This window comes from Aphis gossypii, chromosome 3 (genome assembly GCF_020184175.1).
Source record: "Aphis gossypii isolate Hap1 chromosome 3, ASM2018417v2, whole genome shotgun sequence".
Lineage (NCBI taxonomy): Eukaryota > Metazoa > Arthropoda > Insecta > Hemiptera > Aphididae > Aphis > Aphis gossypii.
Window position 1 is genome coordinate 30,437,362 of NC_065532.1, and position 23,119 is coordinate 30,460,480.

General features: G+C 25.5%; 1 protein-coding gene across 2 annotated transcripts in view; it reads left to right on the forward strand.

Moving 5' to 3' along the window:
* LOC114128607 (allatostatin-A receptor-like) overlaps positions 1 to 23,005 on the forward strand; it is a 173,739-nt gene extending 150,734 nt beyond the window's left edge. The window contains exon 6 of one of the 2 annotated variants that reach the window (XR_007605229.1): positions 22,864 to 23,002. The gene's annotated coding sequence lies outside the window, so the exon portion shown is untranslated. Of the gene's footprint in view, positions 1 to 22,863 lie in introns of both variants that reach the window. The other variant, XM_050204405.1, reaches the window with a different exon arrangement.
* Positions 23,006 to 23,119: the final 114 nt, after the last annotated feature.

Here is a 23,119-nt window from a genome sequence, read left to right on the forward strand (position 1 = left end):
TGAACTGTATAATATGGTAGGACAAATAGTAAATCAGCTTCTAAATAATTATTTAAGAAAAAATACATAATAATATAACAGTGGACCGATTTATTTATTTTAATCGATACTATGAACATGAAATAAATATTATCAATATAATACTTAAATCATTTAAATCTTTTTTAGAAATACAATTTATAGTGATGATGAGTTATTATATAAAGTTTATCAAAATATAATTTATATTTTAAAAGTAATTTAACTTAAAATACCCAAGTATTGATTTGTTCTTGGTTAAGATAGCGATCACATGTAATTTTTTGGCAAAGTAAAATATGAACCTTTTCAAATATCATACATTTTAATAGGCTCTAATAATATTTTCAAATGTTTTTGAGTTCGTGTTTTTAAATTTTTACAACCTAATTTATTATATGTGAAAAAATAAGATGTCTGTGAAATCAAAATATGTTTCTCCTTCATTCAAATTCAAAAGGAAACAATCATGATCCCTTTTCATGTTAACATTTCATTTCAACCCTTGAGCTGTGAAACAGAATGGTATTATAAAGTTATATTAGTCACCTAATTATAGTTGTAATAAGTTAGATTATTCCTTACATCATCAACATTCCTTATATCAAGTATAACTTCTTACAAGTACTATAATTTTCAAATTTTCCAACTACCAATATAATAGCAGTCCCTCCACTGTTAATTTGTTGGATTAGACTATTCGCTATATTATGCAATTACAAGTTACATAAAAACATGTTGAACGTTGATGTTTGAATTGGTTATATTGTTTATCAATGGCCATATTTTATATTGCAGCCTTAAAAGTGTATTTGTGTAATTATATATATTATTTTCTATACTAAGAAAGTTTTTTGGTTTCATCTGAAAGTGAAATGAAAATATTTTAGATACTTTGAACCGTATTTTTGTTACATTTTCACTAAAATCTTATCCTAACGTCAAAGAATAATACAAACAAATTAATTAGTTATAGTTATTTTATATTTACTTACAACGTATTATGAAGAATATTTTGGTATTCAATTGTTATTAAGGTTGAAAATTCAATTTTTTAATACGCAATTTATCTGATTTATAACTAACTTCTAAAATTATAAATTTCAATTTTACAGATTTAATTATAATACATAATTACATAAGTATCAATATTACACCTAATTATTATTTACTATAACCATTTCTGACTATTTATAAAAAAAAACAATTGTATTCGAATATTTCATTACTTTGGTAATAGAATTAAAATAAAAGTTTATAGGGTTCTAATTAAATATACATACCTAGGAAATGATGAAAGACATGTTGGATAGACTTAGTTGATAATTTGAAAAACATTTCAATTCTTAAGAATTGAAGTAGTGGAATGAGTCGTGTTAGTACTACAGGTACCGGAAGAGTAACTCGTCAGGGAGTTTTGTTGAAGTTTGTCAGCTAACGTGGTTCGATTTTCTTTCTCTTCCTATTCACAATAACTAACACAATATTAAATACTATATTATTCAATAACAAATGTAATATTACATTAAAAATGGATTGATTTAATCTGCATAAGACATTTTTTAATGTGTTTTAAAAATTAAACCTGAAGTATCTTTAGATAGCGTCATTTAAAAACCGGAAATTAAACCAAACTTTTACAATATCAATAATTATCAAAAAATTTTCTCAATATAACACAATTCAAAATACTGATATAAAAATATTTTAATACTATTAATTTATTAATAAACGTATAATCCAAATTAGCTACACTGTTGTGTGGATAAAAAAACCTATTAAAATAAACTACAATAATAATATGAATTAATTGTAGAATTATTAATATTATATATTTTTGCATCAAATTTAAATGAAATATTCGTAAATACTTCATAGTATAAAAATTTAAAATATTTAAAAAGTGATTATACAAGCATGCTTACCCCAATTTTTTTCATTTAATAAAAAATTTAATTAAATTTGTCTTTTGGAATTTTTAAATTACACTTAAACACCATATTTCTAATTTATCGAGATTTTTTTTACAATTTAAGGAGTATACTGTAACAATACAAATTAATTTTTTCAATGTAAATTATTTAATGAATAACTATTAATTAATAGTTATTTATTATTTAATTTAAAACTATTGATGTACCTAATTCAAAATTTCAACATTAAAAATATTTGTATAAATGAAAAAAATCTTATTAAACAATTTTATAAATATTAAATTATTAAAACGTTTGAATTTTAATAGCTCTTATATCTGTCAAACTCATTATAATGGACCTATTATACTTAGTACTCAAAGTTAAATAACTCAATAACTGTTGGTTTGATTTTAATACATCAACAATTTCAAAAATAAATGATCCTATAAATATAATTTACTGTTTAAAATGAAGATCGTTACTTTAAAAAAAGAAATTTATATCTTCACATGAAATCATTTAAATAGTACAAAAATATTTTTTAAAAAAAACTTAAAATATAGTCTTTCGGTATATTTAATAATTCCAAAACAAGATTTTGAATATCTGCAGTATTTAAAAAGAAAAATTGGTCGAGTATGCTTGGTAAATCACTCTGTATTGCTGTATAAACTATAAATACCTATATCATAAATCTATAATAAAAAAAATAGTAATAGGTACATAACAGTATTTTCTGCTATGAACGTATTTTATTTCTCTAACCTGAATAGAGTTTTAAAATAAACGTCATCATTCGGTATAAAAACATACTAAACCCAATGTAATTAGTTATTTATTATAACAATAAAATATATTCATTTTATGTGTATAAATAATTTGCTTTATTACAAAAAATTTTTATACAAACTAACATTAAAATCAAAAATACGTATATTACTCTGTATTTACCCTATTACAATAAACGTTAGTTTCACAATAATAGATTATAATTTATTACATTTAAGCAAATAATTCATTCGATTTACAAAACAGTTGTTATTAACAACAATTAAGTACAATTAAACAATATTTTTTAAACAGTTGAGATAAATTTAAAATTGTACCTATAAACAACATTTTATATATTTTTTTTGTTTAAACTATAAATGTATTAAAATAATTTAAAATATCTTATATACGCATAATTATTTTTGTATTTTAATAACAGCAAAAATAAATTTGTTAATTCATTATTAAATTGATTAATTTAAATATATTTCATTAGAAGGTATCAAATAATAATATAATTTTAGTCAACTGCCATTATAACTATTTAGCTGTAAAAATAAATATAATAATAACATGTGATATTATAATTGTTATTATTCATTACATTCTAATAAATGTAAGTATTCCTCAAAGCTTAAATTAATATTTATTTTGGTTTTTCCTAAATTAATAATAAATAATACCAATATTATATACCTAAAAATATTTAACTTATAAATATTTTCTATTTGCTTCTCCAAAACAAAAAAATGAAAACATAATTTAAATTGAACCTTGAATAAAAAAATCTAATAAAATCATATTACTGTAAATTAAGAATAAAAATATTTAATTATAAATTGGTTATGTTCATTACTTAACATTTAAGACTATTAATTTCTGGAATTATCAAAATACACACCATAAGTTCATAATAATAAAGGTTGGTACTTAATGCATAATAAAATGTGCAGTTAAGTCTTATACAGTAAAATAAATTAGTACTGTCATACTAAAACCTTGACTGACGGTAAACTAATACAAAATAATCAATATCTGATTAAAATTAAAGTCATATTTATTTAAACAATTAATTTGTATTTGTTGATTAACATGGTTTTTCCAATTAATTCCATATTTTCAAGTAGCAGTACAAATATGTCAAAAAGAATAAACTTTTAAAAACCTTTTTATAAGCACGAAAAATATAACTCAAATAAAGAATTGTCCTTCAAAATGTTTACCGTTGGTCCGTAGATAGTACAACGATGTATTGTACGTCATAAAGTCAAAAAAAAATTGTGTACGTAAGTTAATTAAAATTATTCTTATATATGCTTAAAACTATCAAATATATCAACCAATAATTGTATTTAGTAATTTATTATTTTATTTGAAAGTTTCTTTTTTTTCAGTAAACACCGAGGTTAGGTAGATTATTAAAAACATGACAACTTATGACTAAAAATTTATATTTATATACCGAAAAAAATATTGTAACTTCAAACATACTTCATAAATTAAACATACACAATACACATACATATTTATATATTTAATGCATACTCCTCTTCTTCTAAATAATAAACTACAATGTTTTTATAGTTAGGTTAATATAAAGTTTAAAGTTAATATAAAATAATGCATATAGGTAATAATATTACATATGCATTATTTTTATTATTAGCCTACCTAATATAGATAATTCCGTTGGCATGGTTTTGGAATGGAACGTACAAGTACAGTTAAAGAACAAAATACTCTCTTTCATGAACATGACCTTGATGGAACAAAACCAAATACTTTAATAAACTCTATATTTACCCATAGGTAATTTCGTTATAAACCATTATGACCAAATTTTGCTATGGAATGAAACGTTCTTTGAACTTTATACTGAAGAACGTTATGAATTATTATATTTACAAATTTTGAACAGTATTCAAAGAATGATATTATAACAATAATAATATTCTTTATTACCAAAATAATGTTCCAATTACAATTATTTTTATTATGGTAGTATTTTTAATAATCTAAAATCTAAATAATAACCTAATATATTCATTGAAAACATTTGTCAAATATTTGAGCAATTTTGTAATTTTATTCTTAGATATTATTTCATAAGGTTCCTTCTTCAGGTAAAATTGTCATGAACGTAATACTTTATAACGTTTGAAAACAAAAATGTTATAACATCCACGATTCTTTTTAGAAAATGTTCAACAAATAAAAATATTTTTAATATTCTTCTATTATATTTTTAGTGAACTTTTATTTTTTTTATAAGTATTTTAAAAAATCGTCTGCTAACCATTTCATATACTATATATATTATTTACATATAATATAACTCAGTATATAATTAGTATGTCTCAAAATTCTACGAAAAATATTTTAATTTAAATAATTAAATTAAAAATATCTGTTGTCATTCAACAAAGTGGTGAATTTAAAAAAATTAATTTTTTTAAATGTTTTTTATTCGATTATAAATTATATAGAAATAAAACGTTTTTAAAAACATTAATAGATTTTAAAATAATGAATGATGTTCGATAAAAGAATCATCTTGTAATGCATTATATTAATAACCGTTCATTGGGCATAGATTTATAAAATAGACATACTATAAAGTAATAATAATAATAATAATATAAGCATATTTACTAAAAAATAAATCTTTAATAAACTAATTAACAGAACTAAAAATGAACGTTTACAGGTACCCCATGCTCGTTGGTTATTTCAATATATTTATTGTATAAGAAGTATTTTTCAAATCATTCAATGATTTTCAACATATTAATAGAGAACGAAGCTCGATGTTTTGGCGCATTTAAAAATATAACACCAAATCCGAGTAAGAATATTTAAAATTCAGCTATTAGAAAATGCAGTTTCACAAAAATTAACCATTAAAAAGATAAGTAGAGAAGTTTTTCAAATAAAATAACACGCGTCAACATTTTTTAATTTTATAATGTATCTACCTTTGTTAGCACATCAATGGTATTGTTCTAGTCAATGTATTTTCCAATTTTGTACATCAATAACATTAACCGTAAAACGCACATAGAATAGTATTGAAGGTATTGTACACAATAGTACAACACGTGTGTTATTTAATATTCTAACACTATTTGTTTGAATTTCCTTGAAGATTCATTCACATATCACACACCTGAATCGCGAATAAACAAAACCAGCAATATACAAATTATAAGCACAATATATAAAACTGTAATACAAAACACGGCAATTTCGAAAACAAATACCTTTTACAATATTTATTCGTTGCTGTGTAGGAAAATTTTTACTTGGTAATAAAATTACCTTTTTTCCTCCTCAAACATCCAATACGTTTTCTATCGGAAACCATCTTCAAATTTTAAAATTGAAGAAATTTTATAGCATTAAAAGACAATAAAAATAAAATAAAAATTTAAATATATACTCAAAATTTAAAATAAGAGCTGGATTTATTATGTTATTAAATAATAAACATAATTATTAATCAAAAATATTGTATATATTATAGTGTATAAAATACTAGTAACTAAAATTAATTAAAATAATTAACACCCGTTTTGTTTATCGTCTACTGTTAATATTATTACATATTACCTTATGTCTAACACTATAGTTTATAATAATGTACCTTGTTTCTTTAGCTTTTAAAACATTTAAAAGGTCATTGACGTTCGGAAATAGAATGTATATCTTAAGAAAGTATCACACTCACTCAAAGATCTATCTTTTATAATTAAATATCTGCCCCCGGACAAATGCAATAACCGTAAAGTTTAATGTTAGCAACTATTTATCAACGCCTATAGTAATATTGTTAGGTGTGTAGGTATGTCACTAGATAGGTTAAGACCCATAAATGAAATCTTATTTAGTTCATTTTGTATACTTAGGATTAAAATGGCTTTAACAAAAATAATAAACAAAATGCTACGTACCCTTTAATTGGTAGATACATGTAAATAAATTATTTGACAAGATTAATTAACTAGATGTTATGTGCTGATAAATTATCGAAATAAAAATACCGAGTAAGTCACTTTGCTTTATAATAGGTTTTAAGTGTAACTATCACTATTGAGTAAGACACTTTATTAGATGAGTTAAATTTTACATTAATAATAAATCAATGCAAAAAAAAAAATTCCAAATGAATATAATGATGGGGAGAACAGCACTGAACAAATAAGTGGAAGGTGCATAGACATTATCTGGTCTCGTGGTAAAAAAAGTTCACGCTGTTACTGATTAATAGACTATAAATAACTTAAAATGTAAGATATTCAAATTTAATAGTTAATTAATGAATATAAACTTTCTGATTCAAGTACTCAACATTATATATGTATCATATTGGTCGGTTCACAAAAATACCTAACAAACAAATAACTTAGGTACCATACGCATTAGTAATTTACCGGTCAATCATCTTTCTGTACAACGAAATAAATAATTACAAGAATTTATAATACCTAAATTTTATTATTAAAATCTACTACAAAATATTTAAATACTCAAGGAACATTCCAAGAACTTTTTATGCAAAATTTAGAACGATAGTATTTTGATTTTAATTTTTACTACATAAATATAAAATAACTCTTAGATATGTACATTTGACATCAATATTTACTTATGAATAATTTATAGAGGCATAAGATAAATTCAAAACATACGTCTTGATTTATGAACTCATTTTTCTTAATAAAAATAATATTATTTCAGGAAATATGTTAAACACAATCCAAACTTTCTCTTGTGTATATAACGAGTTACGAGTAACAACATATCAAACAATTTCAAACATAACATAGTATAAACGTACAACGATCAATATCAGAAACCAGATAAAAAATACTAATAATAATCCGAATACCTACTCATTTTATTATTAGATCAGATTTAAAAACTTTAACATAACTATATAAACTCGTAACAAAGAATGAATGTAATAAAATTTATGATACAAAATTTTAATATAATATATTATAAATTTATTCTCAAACAATAATAAAAGAACTATTTCTGATCTAAAAAAAAACATAAAAGTTATTCAACAAGCATACTCACGGCTCACCTAAATTGTATTCATTAAAAGTACATATTTTATTCGAAATCCTAATTTTTATTTCAAATACCAATTTTTTTTTTTTGTACATACTAAGGATAATAATTTTCAATGAAAGTTTTACATAAAATATAAAATACATCCATACAATGTTTAGTGAAGTTTTTATTATACTTTGATAATTTTTAAATCGTAATACTCCCCATATCTTCCATACCTATATAATATTATCCTAGACTATAATCATTTGCACTAAGTTTAATAATTATGAAACTACTTGCAATTTATAATAAAAAAATATGCTAGGTTCTTATTAAAAAAAAAGTTGATATCAAATCTTAGATTTCATAAAAAATACATAATACATAAAAATTTCAAAAACCAAATTTAATTTAATTAATTATAAAAGGAAAACATAGTTATAAGTATGCGATAAATATCTGTTTAGTATTTATATAATATATTTATTGTTCTCGATAACAATAGTACATTTTTATAAATTTAAACCAATAAATACATACTGATATCTATTATAATTTTTTTGACAGTTCTATTAAAAATTCAAAGAGGTTCGATTTCTTTAAGAATTAATGTTTAATTATTAAAGTATACACTGAATAATACGAACAGAAAATTGTGTTTAGGTACTTATATCTTCAAAATATCGCAACTACTGCATTAACCATTAAATAGGTAAAGCTTGCGTTATTTTTTTCTATCGATAAACTATAAAATTTCCTGAATTATTAACATACTCGGTATTATACACAATATACATATCCGTTTTAATATTGCACGATATAAAATTATTTATAAGTTTTATTATTTTTATAGTTGTATAGAAAAATAAAAAAATATATCCCACTGTTAAACTTTAAAACAAGTACACATCATTAATTTTATTTTATTGTGTTTAACATTAAATCATCAATATAATATATATATATATTAGTATGTGTTAAATGCAGTATATTTTTTATGTAAATAAAAGAGTTCAAATTTAAAATAGATTCCAAGAAAATTTAATTTCCAATTTTTTTTTTTTTTTAACTTAAGTTTGCTATTATGGCATTATAGATTAATCTTTTTGAAGATTTCACATAAGTAAAAAATTTAAAAATAATAAAAATAAAAACTGAAAAGGTACACTAGAAACAGAATAATGCTATATTTTATTATATGATCTGATTTCACCGAATAGCAATAATTACTTATAATTTGTATAACATCATGCAGAATATGCTGCGCTAGACACAAAATATTGTTCTCTATGTATTCAAAATTTTTTATACATAATAAATATAAAATAAACAATTAAATAAACTCTTCACTTGGCTTAGAATAGTACGTCATATTCTTAATAGTATCTTCTAAAAAAATTCATTATTGTGATTTTACAACATACATAAAAACTTCATATTTGAATCATAATATTTTCAATGTCATTGGTTTAATGGATTATTATTCTAAGTGAAGATCTAATTTTACTATAATATAATTAGTATTTAATCAAGACGTGATAATAAGAGTATAGTAGATAATATTTAAAACTTGATTATAAATATTAATCTACAGTTTTTAATTTTCATACTAAAAACCATTACTTCCTGATAAACACGAAATGTATAAATGTAACTTCATTAAAAATAATAGTTCGATAAGTGGTATACAAGATATTATTGATTAAAAAAAAAAAAAACCATTATACTTTAAAATGATAAATAATCAAGAACCTAAAGAAAAATAAAAACTTTTAAAATAATAAATTTAAAAATGTGTAAAACCTATAATTTTTTTTCAAATTATGATAATTTTATTTATATTAAACTCCTATAATAATGCTAGTTTTTCAATTGAAATCTAAATTTTAAATTTATTTCTCAGAATAATACTCTTATATATTTAAAAATAAAAGATTAAAGGTACAGAGTCAGTATTAAAATTTAAAATAACTTTTAACAACAAAAAAGCGCATCATTATAAAACCGATTGCCTTCTAGTTTTCAATCGGTTCAATGTTTAAATATTTAAATTCGTTTTAGATGTTGATTTTGCTATAGTGTGTATTTATCTGTCTGGAATTTTTAAGACTGTACTTGGCATTATTTTTCAATTTTTTATAATCCTGAATTTTTTTAGAATTTTTATTAATATTAATTACAAATTAAAATGTTTTGATTAATTTGAAACTATTTATATTGCACTCGCGTATTCTAAGATTCAAGAATAAAAATTTAGATATTATTTACATTTATAAAATAGTGAATTTGATGTTTATAATTCTACCTACTATATTAAAAATATTAAGAAAATGTGTTAACATAATGTAAACTGTAAATTCACTATTTTATTGAAGTGTCAGATCCAAATCAAATATGACAATTTAATATTATTTGTTAAAACACAATGTGACCAATTTACTTAAAAGAATATTCCAGCTTGCTTATTTGCAAAAACTTGTAAAAATTAAAACAAAATAACTCATCTATGAAATCTTAGAATATGAATTCAGTATTATAGTTAACTAGAACCTAATTTGTGTCTTATCCCTCTAAAACACATCATTATTACAAACGTTGTTTATAATTCTGAATAAAAAAAATAGTATTATCTAACAGTATTATAATTATAGATGTTTCAGATTCAAACGTATTATATAACGCATTCTCCAGTGATACGAGGTTCGACAAACCACTTAGCTATTAATTAACTTTTTAAATTATAATTGGTTATCTCAATTCAATAATCAAACTCCACTATAGAAAATACTAAAAAATATTAATTAACCCGCATCAAGGTGAATAAAACAAAATGAGTTTTATTTATAAAAAAATGTTAACCAGGCTGATAAATATTTTATTTTATCTTCAATGTTATAAAGATTTCAAGCTTCCCAATCCCAAAGTATAAACAGTTCTAGCTATACGTGACTGTACATAGCTCTTCTCTTGACTTGTAAACTTATGTAGCGCATGAAGATATAAATGAACCTTGTTACACTAGCTAGTATATTATATTATTTAAAGTATATCAATAGTACAGTACTATTGTGTCATACATATTACATGGTATTATAATGCCGCGAAAGGTGTCAAACATCATTCAAGTAGGTGCTTACTTGGGTAATGTGATACAATCAGTGTAAAACGTAAACAGCTTTAGGTACTGTTGTACTACTCTGAACGTGACATTAAGCATATACATATTGTCATTCAAGTCGTGCGATGGTTACATTCGTTATTGGCGTTATTGTGCTGGGCATGAAACTCGTGTTTATTAACGTTTGTATACTTGACTTGTTTAAATATCAGTTAGAATTGAGTATGGACAACGTATCGGGATATGATTTAGTTACGCAGAAACTATTGCAATCGGTTTGCATAATTTAGGCTGTGTTTGATAATTCTGTAATACCCTTTCAAAACAAGAAATAATATGTCAGTAAAAAAGTTAGTTTAATCTACCATACTAAAAGAAAAATATTACTAATAGCTATATAAATAAATTATAAAACATCGTTAAAATTAAATAAAAAGGTTTCTACTCAGAATTGTTTTTCTTATACAATAATTATTATTGAATTAAAATTTAACACCTATTACAGTGACTGACTACCCAATAACGAGATTAACTCAAAATCTTCCATACAGCTAAGTAACATACCTTGTTTTATGTTTTTATACTTATTAAGTTATTATATATTACATGATTTATTTATATATATATATATATATATATATATATATACATTATACATATTTATATATTATAAACTATACTTTATAAATATTTAGTTATATTGGAAAATACAATTCAAGTTATATAATTTTTTCCTAAACAGCTCTATTTATTTTAATTTTTGAAAGATTATTTTTAATTGCCTACCTAACAATTTTAACACGTAATATTTAAGTGTGAATATTTTGAACGACCGCAGAGAAAAGTAGCCTCCATGGCAATTTAGTTTTAAAACACGTTTATTTACATTTTTATAGGAGCAATAAAAAAAATCCAGAACGACACTTTAACAAAAAAAAAAGAATAATTTTCAAATGACAAAACGAATAACCAAGATGCCGAAGAAAACTCATCGACTCAGAATAGTTTTATTACTTTTTTTCTTTTATACTTACCCTTACAACCTTGTTTTTTCATGTCGGATATTTTTCTACGATTTTTCAACAAGAAGAATTCCATTAACGGTTTGGTCCCCTCCCAAAAGAAATGCATACACATATCAAAGTATAATCATAGCTGCTTAGATGACAAATACAATTTATTGAGCATAGAGAAGACCTTTTTGTATGTAAATGAATTTACAGGAAAATAATATGCGTAAGTGGATGGTTTTATAGCACACCATCCCTTGAAAACGAGTTTGAAAATAAGTTTTTAAATGTTATTTCTTTAATAATAAATGAAATATTTCATTTTATTTAGCGAGAATACTGATAGTTACCTAATAAAAATAAACTAATTACAAGTAAATCCTAATACCACTTTTAAAATAATATGTATGTAAAAAACATAAAAATAAAACCTTAATAACTTTTTTAATAAATTAAAAAGCGAAACACTTCTTTTTAACTTTAATAAAAGAATTAATATTAGTAATAATAGTAAAACATACACCTACTAGTTTTTTTTTCAAAAAAATGAATATATTATATAAAACATATATACGTTAATTAATTTTAGTATATTTTTGTTCAACAACTAACGTAAATAGTCAAGCTAATTCGTAAATTATAAAAAAAAAAATGTAGCCATTTCCCGAGATTCGTAACTATCTATTTACATGTTTAAGGCGTAACAAAATCACAATAAATATAACTAAAACATCGTCAGTTTATCACACATGTGTTTATTGTGTATATATATATACTGTACAGTGTACACAATTATATTAAACAATAATTATTCCTTAAATTTATAAATATACTAATCAGAACACAATATAACATTATAACTGTATTCAAATATGGGGAAGAAGACAAGAAATGTATAACAATTGTAATCCAACATTTGTTACAAGTATACTATTTTACTAAAAAATAATTCTTTGTAAATTTTAATAATTACTTTTTAAGATTACAAGAATAAATATGAAACTGTATAAATTATTAATGATTCTCTCCTGTAAGTCAGAAATATTTTAAGTATTTAATCATTTTCATTCACAATTATTATTATACACTATAATATTTGTACGCAGTAATAAAATAAATAACAAATAATACAAAATATATTTTTATAAGACGGCGTATTGAATATGCAATTTTAATACATACAATAGAATTGAAAACATTTAGATATAGAAAAACCATCGCCTCTTATAAGCCAATAGATTACCGCATCGTTGCAAATAAATAATTAATAAATTATACCCAACAAAGCTTATTTAATTAAAAATAATGCCAATAATAATATAATATAATATTCAAGTTTAAAGGTCGATACACATAAAAAACTGATGTACAACGACCTCATTGCCAGGTATTTGGCAATGCAAATATACCTATAATTGTTCACTCCAATAATTATTGAAATTCACAAAAAATTTAATAATTTTCCGTAACTCATAACAAAAGCGTCTTTATAATAAAAGATATTTATACCAATTTCACGGTTTAAATAATTATCTATATTTAAATTGAATTGAATTTTCAAAAATGCAGATTATTTTTTCGCAGCAAAATAGTTTAAATTTATTGATTTTTTTTAATGAATGAATGATCAAAAAAACATTTTCATTGATGGAGTGTTATCATTAATATTATGACGTGTTAAGATGAATACAACTAAGATTGTATAACTAATACTAATTAAAAGTTGTTTATGATATCTTTTGTAACGAATAAATTGTACATTATTTACCGAAAGGTAGGTAACATTTTTTATTCCTACATTTAATTTCCGTTCAACAACTAATTTACTGCGCAACTGCTCATAAAAATAATTATAATATAAATGCAATCTTCCCAATGTAATGTAATTATAGAAGAATAAATTTCTTGATCAATCGATTCTGAATAATAATAATACTTTTATCCTTTGAAAATAATGTATTTAATAATTATTGTTAATTAAATTAGATTTTATATAAAAAAAAAAATGAACTTACAGTTCGAAGTTTTCAGTATTAGCATTGTCATATTATCCTCATTCCATTTTCCAATCGTTATCCAACTTGTTTGTCAATATCTCAACAAAGTTTATATGGTCATTCAAAGTTTTTTCATTAGTCTACTAACGGGTTTTATTAAAAACAATATTTAACACAAGTCACTAGAACTATAAACTTAACTTTGATCAACGTTCCAAATTTCTAATATAAAAACTTCCTGTAAATATATTTCAGTATTAATTCTATTTTAAAAGAGAAAACAATAATAATCATGATGTCTCATTTACTATGTGACATGACAAAGGCGTATGCTAAATGAATCAATTAAAAAAAAAAGATGCACTAATCACACTCTTTGAGCATAATAATATAAAAACCATTATATTGAAATAATAAAATTTTAGTTTATATTCAATATAGCAAAATAATAAAATACATTAATCAAACTTCACAAAATTATTCAAAGATAATATAATCAATAACCAATATTTTAACTCAGTGAACCATACAGCAAACATGATACTTTTAACAATGAAGTTTTGACTTTAAAACCAAGTGAGTGATAAGAACATTATAAAGATGTAACTATAATGGTATTAAAATTGTAACTGAGATGTGCGAATTCAAATACACAAGTAGGTACAAAACCGTTCATATTAAATGTGATCGTTAGAAAATGATAAATATTAGTCAGTGAAACAAAATACGTACCTCGTCGAAATATTTATACCATCTAAAAAAATTTAATGCGTTTGATATGGAAAAATAAACTATTATTTTAGTATATGAAATCGTTTTTCTTTTGTGTGTATTAATAATAAATGCAACATGATAAATACATAATGTTCAATTTTGTTTTCAAATTATAAACCTCATATTATTCATGGATTACATACATTTTAATCTAAGAATAATTTTAATTATATATTTTAGATTCCGAGTGGAGAGATTAATGAATTGGTTTAACAATTAGGTGTGTGTTCTTTTTTTTAATTTTTTTTCTTTCGGTGTATGTCATTGTCTTTTGCGGCAGTATGAATGCTTCGAGCCACAACTTTCTAATAGATTTCTGGTAGAAAATTAGATTTGGTCGGCGCTTATGGGGTCTTATGTATTTATTGACCTACTCGATGATGAGGTACACTTGACTGCAAAGCTACTTACCTGACTTTTTAAATTTTATAATTTATGTGGAATTAAAAATCGTATTGTCGTATAATAACACCACTGTTCAATCTTTATTTACTATAATTGAGTATTAACTACCTAATAAATATAAATACCTACTACAAACCAAAATTCAATTTATCTGTCTTTTGGATATAAGAAAATTGTAGACGTCAAAGATACGAGTAAGAACTAAAAACCATTAAATCACAATACCATTCACAATATACCTATATTTATTTTTATAAACAACATAATAAAAAGTCAGTCGTATTATATGTTTATCATAAACTACAATATTACTAAATTATATAAATATTTGACAGGTTTAATGGCGAGCTCTGATAATTCTTTAATATTATAATATCTCTGGAAATACAATTCACAATCCGTATAACGCATTTGACAGTTCTGCTGGATTTCAATAATTATGTTTGAAAATAAAATACAAACATATTTTGCCCGAGTATGAAAAATAACGATTACTAGAATTAAATTCGAATATGACAAACATTACGTAAAGCAAAATCGTATTAAATATACAATTCAATTTTTAACTGAAATTTATAAGACACAACATCGCTCTTATTTTCGATGTCAGTTGTGTAAAGTAAGGTTATTTATATACTAATTTATTGAGAATGGTCGGTATGCAAAACAACAACGGGTGTGAGGTAAACAATTGATGAGAGACGGATATATTATATCCTTGGCCCTTGCTGAATACCGAGGATATAAACCTTCTACCCAAACACACCACAATCGTCTACCATGCGGCGAAAAGGTATATGTATTTTATTTTCCATTATTCACAAGCCGCTTTAGTAGTATACATATTATGTACAATTTAACTTCCCTCCCCTAATGACCGAGTATCGTAGTAATGCTAAATCTATACCAATATTTCCCATACGCATGTTACACGATGTGTTTAAAAATACAAAGCTTAATTCCTGATTTCTGACCATAATGGTGAATGATCAAAGTAAAATATGGTAATATAAAATGTATAATTAAATCGTATTTTTTTTTTTTTAACTAAATTTAAAAGGTAACCCTTATTTATGATAGCCTATACCGAGGTTAAGTATAGATTTTAGGTACACTAAAATACTGAATTCCAAGCCACTTAGGTGTGCCCTCGACAATTATTTTCGATACGGTCTGATATAAAGTCGTTTATCGAAACTCGGCCGCGTATTACCGACCGAACACCTCAGTTATTGCGACTAGAAATCAATTTCGCTTAGAAAAGAGGGTTGCAGCCATAGCACGCGGGACCAACGATATACATTTCTTTTTGCGTCTCGACAGTCTGTTGCAGGAAATCACTGGCTACGAAAAAACGCGACGTGTTGCAGATGATAGGATATAATATTATATATTACATATACTGTCTCGACACACTCATACGAATGGAAAATCGTGTTTTTGTCGTGCACTGTATGCATTATTATAGAACTACGCCACACTCGCATAACTATTATATATTACATATTACACCGTAGTCCGTAGTGCAGGGTACGCGTCAACTTCTCCGATAATATTGTAGCCTATACGCAGGTACCTCGATGTGACCGTTCGTAATAGCTATATATATATATGATTCTCGGAGTTCGTGGACTATGTACATAATATATATAATCATAAACGAAACGACCGCGTATATAAATCTTTAAACTATAGACTGCATAAAAAATACAGTGTACATGCGTGCATACACAGTGTTATATTATATATATTTTGTTATATATATTCGCCAAACTGAAGTGCATATATATTATCCAAACACGTTTCGGTATTTGTGATACTATACTATATTATGATAGTGATAGGGGATGCAAAAGTTTCGTCGCGTAAAATAAATAAGTTCGTTGCAGTGTGCATAATATCGTGACTCGAGTCTCGCAACATTTATATTATGTACGTCATATTATTATATTATAGATTCCAATTTTCTACACAGTACGCCATAATATCACTATAATTGTACCTAACGCATTAGTGGAACAAACAATTTTGACTCGATAAGATCTCCGTGCGCGCGATTTATAATATTATTATCGGTACACATAATTTTAATCTTGACGTTCGCCGAACCCCGATCACTATAGTATACAATATTTCCTTTTAACGCCTGTGGACATTTATACCCCCTCCTCGTATTTGTCCGCGTAAACGTTGACGATCGTCACTGTTTTGTGAACGAGTAAAAACATAATTGATTTTTGCATCAGATTATAACCGGACCGCGATGAGGCCACTCATTCGAACAGTATTTAAATACACATATTGACAGTTGTCGTTTAATACAGTTAAACAAATTTCGTTGGCTATATCGTCCTTATATAAAGGTGTACCGTATATGCGTCCATCGTGGGTTCCTACAATTTTATGTGTATTATTTTATACCGAATTTGTGCACTCTGTGGACCAAAAAACAACTTCGCATGAGTTCGTTATACTTTCTATATCTCTGCTCGCGTGCGCCCAAATAAGTTTATAGGTTCACATAATTGCGTTCAGGACGTTTACCCGTCCCTTCATTATTGCCTTTTTAACCCTATGTATATTAATATCGCCATCCTTATATTATTCATTTAAATAAACATTGACAACCGCAATTTTTCAACTGTCGATGTTTAGTAATGTTTGTAATTAAGTCAAATAGACCTCGTCTGGTAGATCACGTGTGTGTGGGTAAATGAAAAAAAATCACAAGTATAATTTATTTCTGCACCATCTAAAGATCGGACAGAGTCACTCTATCGATCAATTTAAATCAAAATATCCGTTGAATTTTTACACAAACTGTCGTGCGATGTATATAAGCCGCAGGATAAATGAAAATAAATCAAACAGTTATTCTTACGAGGTGTGGAGATGACCTATAGTCAGAGGATAATATTATTGCCAAGTGTTGTGGAAACCACTCAACGAGGAAGACAGCACGAGGTGAAAGTCCGAAAATCCATTATTTTGGTCTTTGTGACGCACTCGAGTATAATATTTAATATTTATATGATATTTATAGTTTAACGCTTTGACATATTTTACAGACGAAATAATTAAATTATAATCTAAATGCCATTTAAAGTTTCTCAAGCATTTTGAACACACCTCTAGCTATTTCTAAATAACATTAAAACAAAGTATGCAGCCGTTTATAACAGCAATAATGCCCATACTATATAATAACAATAAATATATATAAATATAAAGAGGTGCATTTACTGGTGCATTGTTTGAAATTATATATATTAATATTTTTTTTTTTTGATAAATAATTTTAACACGTTGTTTTTATGAATCTTTATAGTATTTATTAAAACGCCGTTGTTATATTTTAATAAGTTTTATTAAAGCACAATAAAAATATTCTTAAAGGCCGATTGGACTATGCCGTATAAATAAAATCTACACATTTCTTTCGGGACAAACGACAGATTATAAAACTTATTATTACCATTTGTTGTAGCTTAAATTCACGTACACAATATCGTATTGAATAAAGCTATACCTAGGTTTAACAAAATAAAAGTTATACCTACATTGTTTACAACATAATAGTACATAATGCCAAAGTTTAAAGAACAACACGTTACCGCGAACAAAGGAATAAAGTCAATCGTTTGAAAATAACAACAGAAATCCACTTCGATTGTTTGTCAACAAAATTTGAATTTTATCCAAGTTGGTTAGGTTTACCTTTGAAAAACATACAATGTTATTGAACTAAACACGAATGTTGCTTCGTATTGCATTCAACGTTTTAATGGATATTAGTTTAATACAAGTAATATGTATAGTAATATGTAAGTAATATATAAATATATTAACCCGTACCAGTTTCACATAAATCTTAATACACAGTACCTATGTTTGAAAAATTCAAAAACCAAATTTTTTTGTGCTGATTCTCCGTGAATTCGTTCCAAGGGGACAAACGATAAGTGCTAAGTTTTATTTGGGAGTGATGAAGCTCCCGATATATCGTATTCGTCGAATCCGACCCGAATACCACTAATCCGGACAGTCGAACTCTCTTGCATGACAATACTCCAGCTCACATAGCAACACTTTTAACTCGTTTTCACGCCGAAAATCAGATCACCGTCCTATTCGTCCGATTTGGCTCCAGCAGATTATTTTTTATTTCCAAAGTTCAAACTGAAGATGAAAGGTCACATTTTATACGACATTCCAGAGATTCAATGAGCTTGTACAGAACAATTAAAGGCAGTTCCACATAATGAGTTGTCCAGAACGTTCGAACAGCTTTACCGGCGATGTAACGAGTGCATAACTAATCGAGATCTTTATGTAGAGGGTTGATGTAAATAAATTCGTTTATCTTAAAATCTTTGTTTTTATTAAATTTATAGTTCGAGAACTTTTCAGACATATTGTGTATAATATTCAAATGAATTCGTGATAGTCCATCAAAAAAACTCATTATAAACATTTGAATTTTATGTTTTTATTACAATGGGTTTTAGTTGTAATTTATTTCATTTTTGATACTAATACGTAAGGCATATAAAAAAAATTGGTTCTTATATTAATGAGATGGTTAAAATTTCTTATTTTGATAATCCAAAACAAATGGTCAATCTTTGAATTTTCAAAGGAAAATAACTAAGGCCGGTTAGTTGATGCTTTTCGGGAGATGGTACTATCCTACAGCGAACAATGATAAACCGCTGATCGTTTCGTATTGTTGTACATAATAATGTAATCATCCCGTAAAGATAGACAAAAGGATGATGGTTGGGCGGTAGCGAACTATCATTAACGTCAGCCCCAATAAATAGAACTATTTTATAAAGTTAAAGCTGAGCTCCGATTTAATCACCTTTGTAGTATAATATATATAGATGAAAAACAATTAACGATCTTATTATTTATTTACAGTTATTGTTTTGCAGATTTTAATGATTAAAATAGTAATGAGTTACGAAATACCAAAACAACTAAGCACTAAATCTTATTCGCGCGCATTGCTATGATAATAAATTAATTGAAAATAAAATATTTCATATTTTTCTCTCGTTTAATATTCAACCGAGACGACGTATTTTAATAATTATAAAATAACTTAACCAAAATAATGGCTTCAGATGTCGTCGTATAATGTAGTGTAACGTCACTGCACAATAATAACACACAAAATTAACATTTATAGTTTATCCCCATTGGCGTGTTTATATAGCTTTTTGACAGTACCCTCTCCCCTGCTATACTACCCATCCCTGTCCTACAACCGTCACCCACATTGTTGCCAAAACAATATTTCAACGTATTCAATTTAATTTAAGATCACTATTATCACGTGATTTAACCACCGCCCCTATAAATCTTGCCACCGGGCGCAGGTGATCCACTTCAGTATACTACTGCTTGAATACAAACGACACTGCAACAGTTATACGACGGGCAGTAAAACATTTCTCGCTAGTCTATTGTTGATTATATATAGGCCTGGGTATTTGAGTACGATGTCATTTTTTTCTGATACTTTAAAACATACGCTCCGTAAGTAAAAAAATGTGTTTTAGAGAATTCTGACTATTTTAATGATATTTTTATTTTTATATGTTTTTTATGGCATCTATCAAGATTTCGAGACATTTTTCATAGTTTATTTTTGAAGTGAATATAAATCGCACTGCACAACATTTATTTTTGAAATAAAATCTAGCATAATATGTGTATTGGTATGAGTGCATAGTTTGCAGTCGTATAGTGTAATTCTTTTTTCGTGTATACCTGTATGTAATTAGTGGACCAGGTTAGACGTTTATTGAACGTTATTCCTAGATAAGTTTAGTTTTTTGTGCAATGGGTTTGTTAATTAATGTTGCGTTTGTACAATATCCATTTCTTGATGAAATCGTCATTGAAAGTTAGTTGATCAAAGGAGTATTATTATTAAAATAATAGAAGAAAAAAAGAAGTCTTGATTGATCGTCGAGGAACACCAATCTTGTATTGGATTAACGTGAAAAAAATCTGATTTGACGTGAACTATAAAAGTTCGTTCGATTAGGTAGGATTTAGTATTATTAAATAATACGATAGAGCCAGAATCAATTTTGTTTTTAAAAAAATGGACCTTGGTGCCATGCGCGATCGAAAGGTCTAGACAGGCAGCTGTGCAATGTTCTTTACTTTCGAGAGCTGTCGCCATTTTATACGTGAGTGGCCAGCAGCGTTGTACATCAGACTATATAATAATGTTTTCTAAACGAAAGCCTTACATAATAGTTTGCTTTCGTGTGCGCGCCTTAGACTTTGAAAACTACTTAGTTATAGGTGTATATCCGTGATAAACGTGACTATTTCCGTGATTTAAAGAAAAGCGACAAAACCTTTGTAAAATCCGAACAGCTAAATCGAGCTGTCAAAATGTATTTTCTTGTTTCACTGGTAGGTATAATCCACTCGCAAAACGATAGGTTCAGTCATCAAACAATAATAATATTTTGTTTTGTGTTTTCGTTAAAATGCGATGAACTTTCCCCAGTTTTATCCAGTTTTTCATCTTATAAGTAGGTATACCTACCAATATATTATCGGGTAAAATGTTTTCATCGATTCTCAATTAATTTATGACCATATTTGTATTTTATATACATGAATTAGTACACGGGGTGTGTAACGAATGAATATAAAAGTCATTGCGGACTTTTGATGTTTTTTGTAAAAAAAAAAAAAAAGAAAGAAATAGTGCCTTTAAATATTCCCTTTAAGTCCTGCAATCAAAAAGCAAACGAAAAAACTATAGACACCTATATTATGTTATCGGCTGCACGGAAAGTCATTGAACCTTATTTATGTTTTTGGCTATAACTATTATTATAGCTAATCAAGCGAGATCATTGTTTTATCTTTTATTTTTTTTAGTATATCTAAGTTGTGACATTACAAATAGGCGGACGCGGAAATAAATCAATGAACTTTTGCATCGGCAAGTGACATATAATTTACATATTAAAAATCTGATGTTCACACAACCAAAAGGTTATGTTGATACATATAAATCTTAATGTATAATGTATATCATTGCAATCATGACGAGTAATTAGATCATTCCACTTGATTTGTTTTTGGTTTTTAATTCTTTTTAATAGGCCAATATAAAATATCTATATAGACACAAGAAATTGGAACGAAATATAAACATTTTAATGGCAAAATTCTCGTCACACACAAACTTGCGGTATAAAATTACCCATTTATAATCAAAGTACAGTGTATACAGTGAGAATGTTCACTACCTACTGCAAATTTTTAACGATACCATTTTTTTTTTTTTTTTAATGACCAAAATACACGTATATCATGATTACGCAACACACAGCGAAGCTTATTTTTATTTCTGTTGGTTGTTTTTATTGTTTGTAACGTAAGCGAGATGTGCTTGGAAATATTATAGCTGTTGAAAACCGTTGTTAAAAATAATGAAATAATCATTTTGGAATTTTGTCTCCCTTTTTTATTTTAAATTGGCATTTATAAAAAAAAAAAATGAAAATGCCCTTGTTAATACGATCGTTTACAATACAAAACCATACAAATATAATACAAATGTTTATTTGGTTTTTATTTTAATAGATAAAAATGTAACACTTACACTAGCCTTCGTTTAATGCGATATTAAAAACGGTATCAAAATGTATGATATACCAACTCAAAGTCAAATTTTTGCATTACACAACAAATAGCCAATTAATAATCTATTTTGATAAATTACTAAGATGTGTTATATTATTTTGTTTCAGATTCGCGTGATACACGAGAACGTATAAAAAACACGGAGCTCAATACAGAATGAAAACGAATATTGCATGTTACTATACATAAATGTAGTCAAAATACAATACTATAATGTTATAGATGTTAAATAAATATGTTAAAAAGAATAAGATTATTTTAAGTTACCTATATCGTAAATCAAATTATATTACCACTTTGTTGCTTTCGTGTTAAATCGTATGTTTTTTTTTTTTTTAAATACCAACACCTTAGAATCTACTT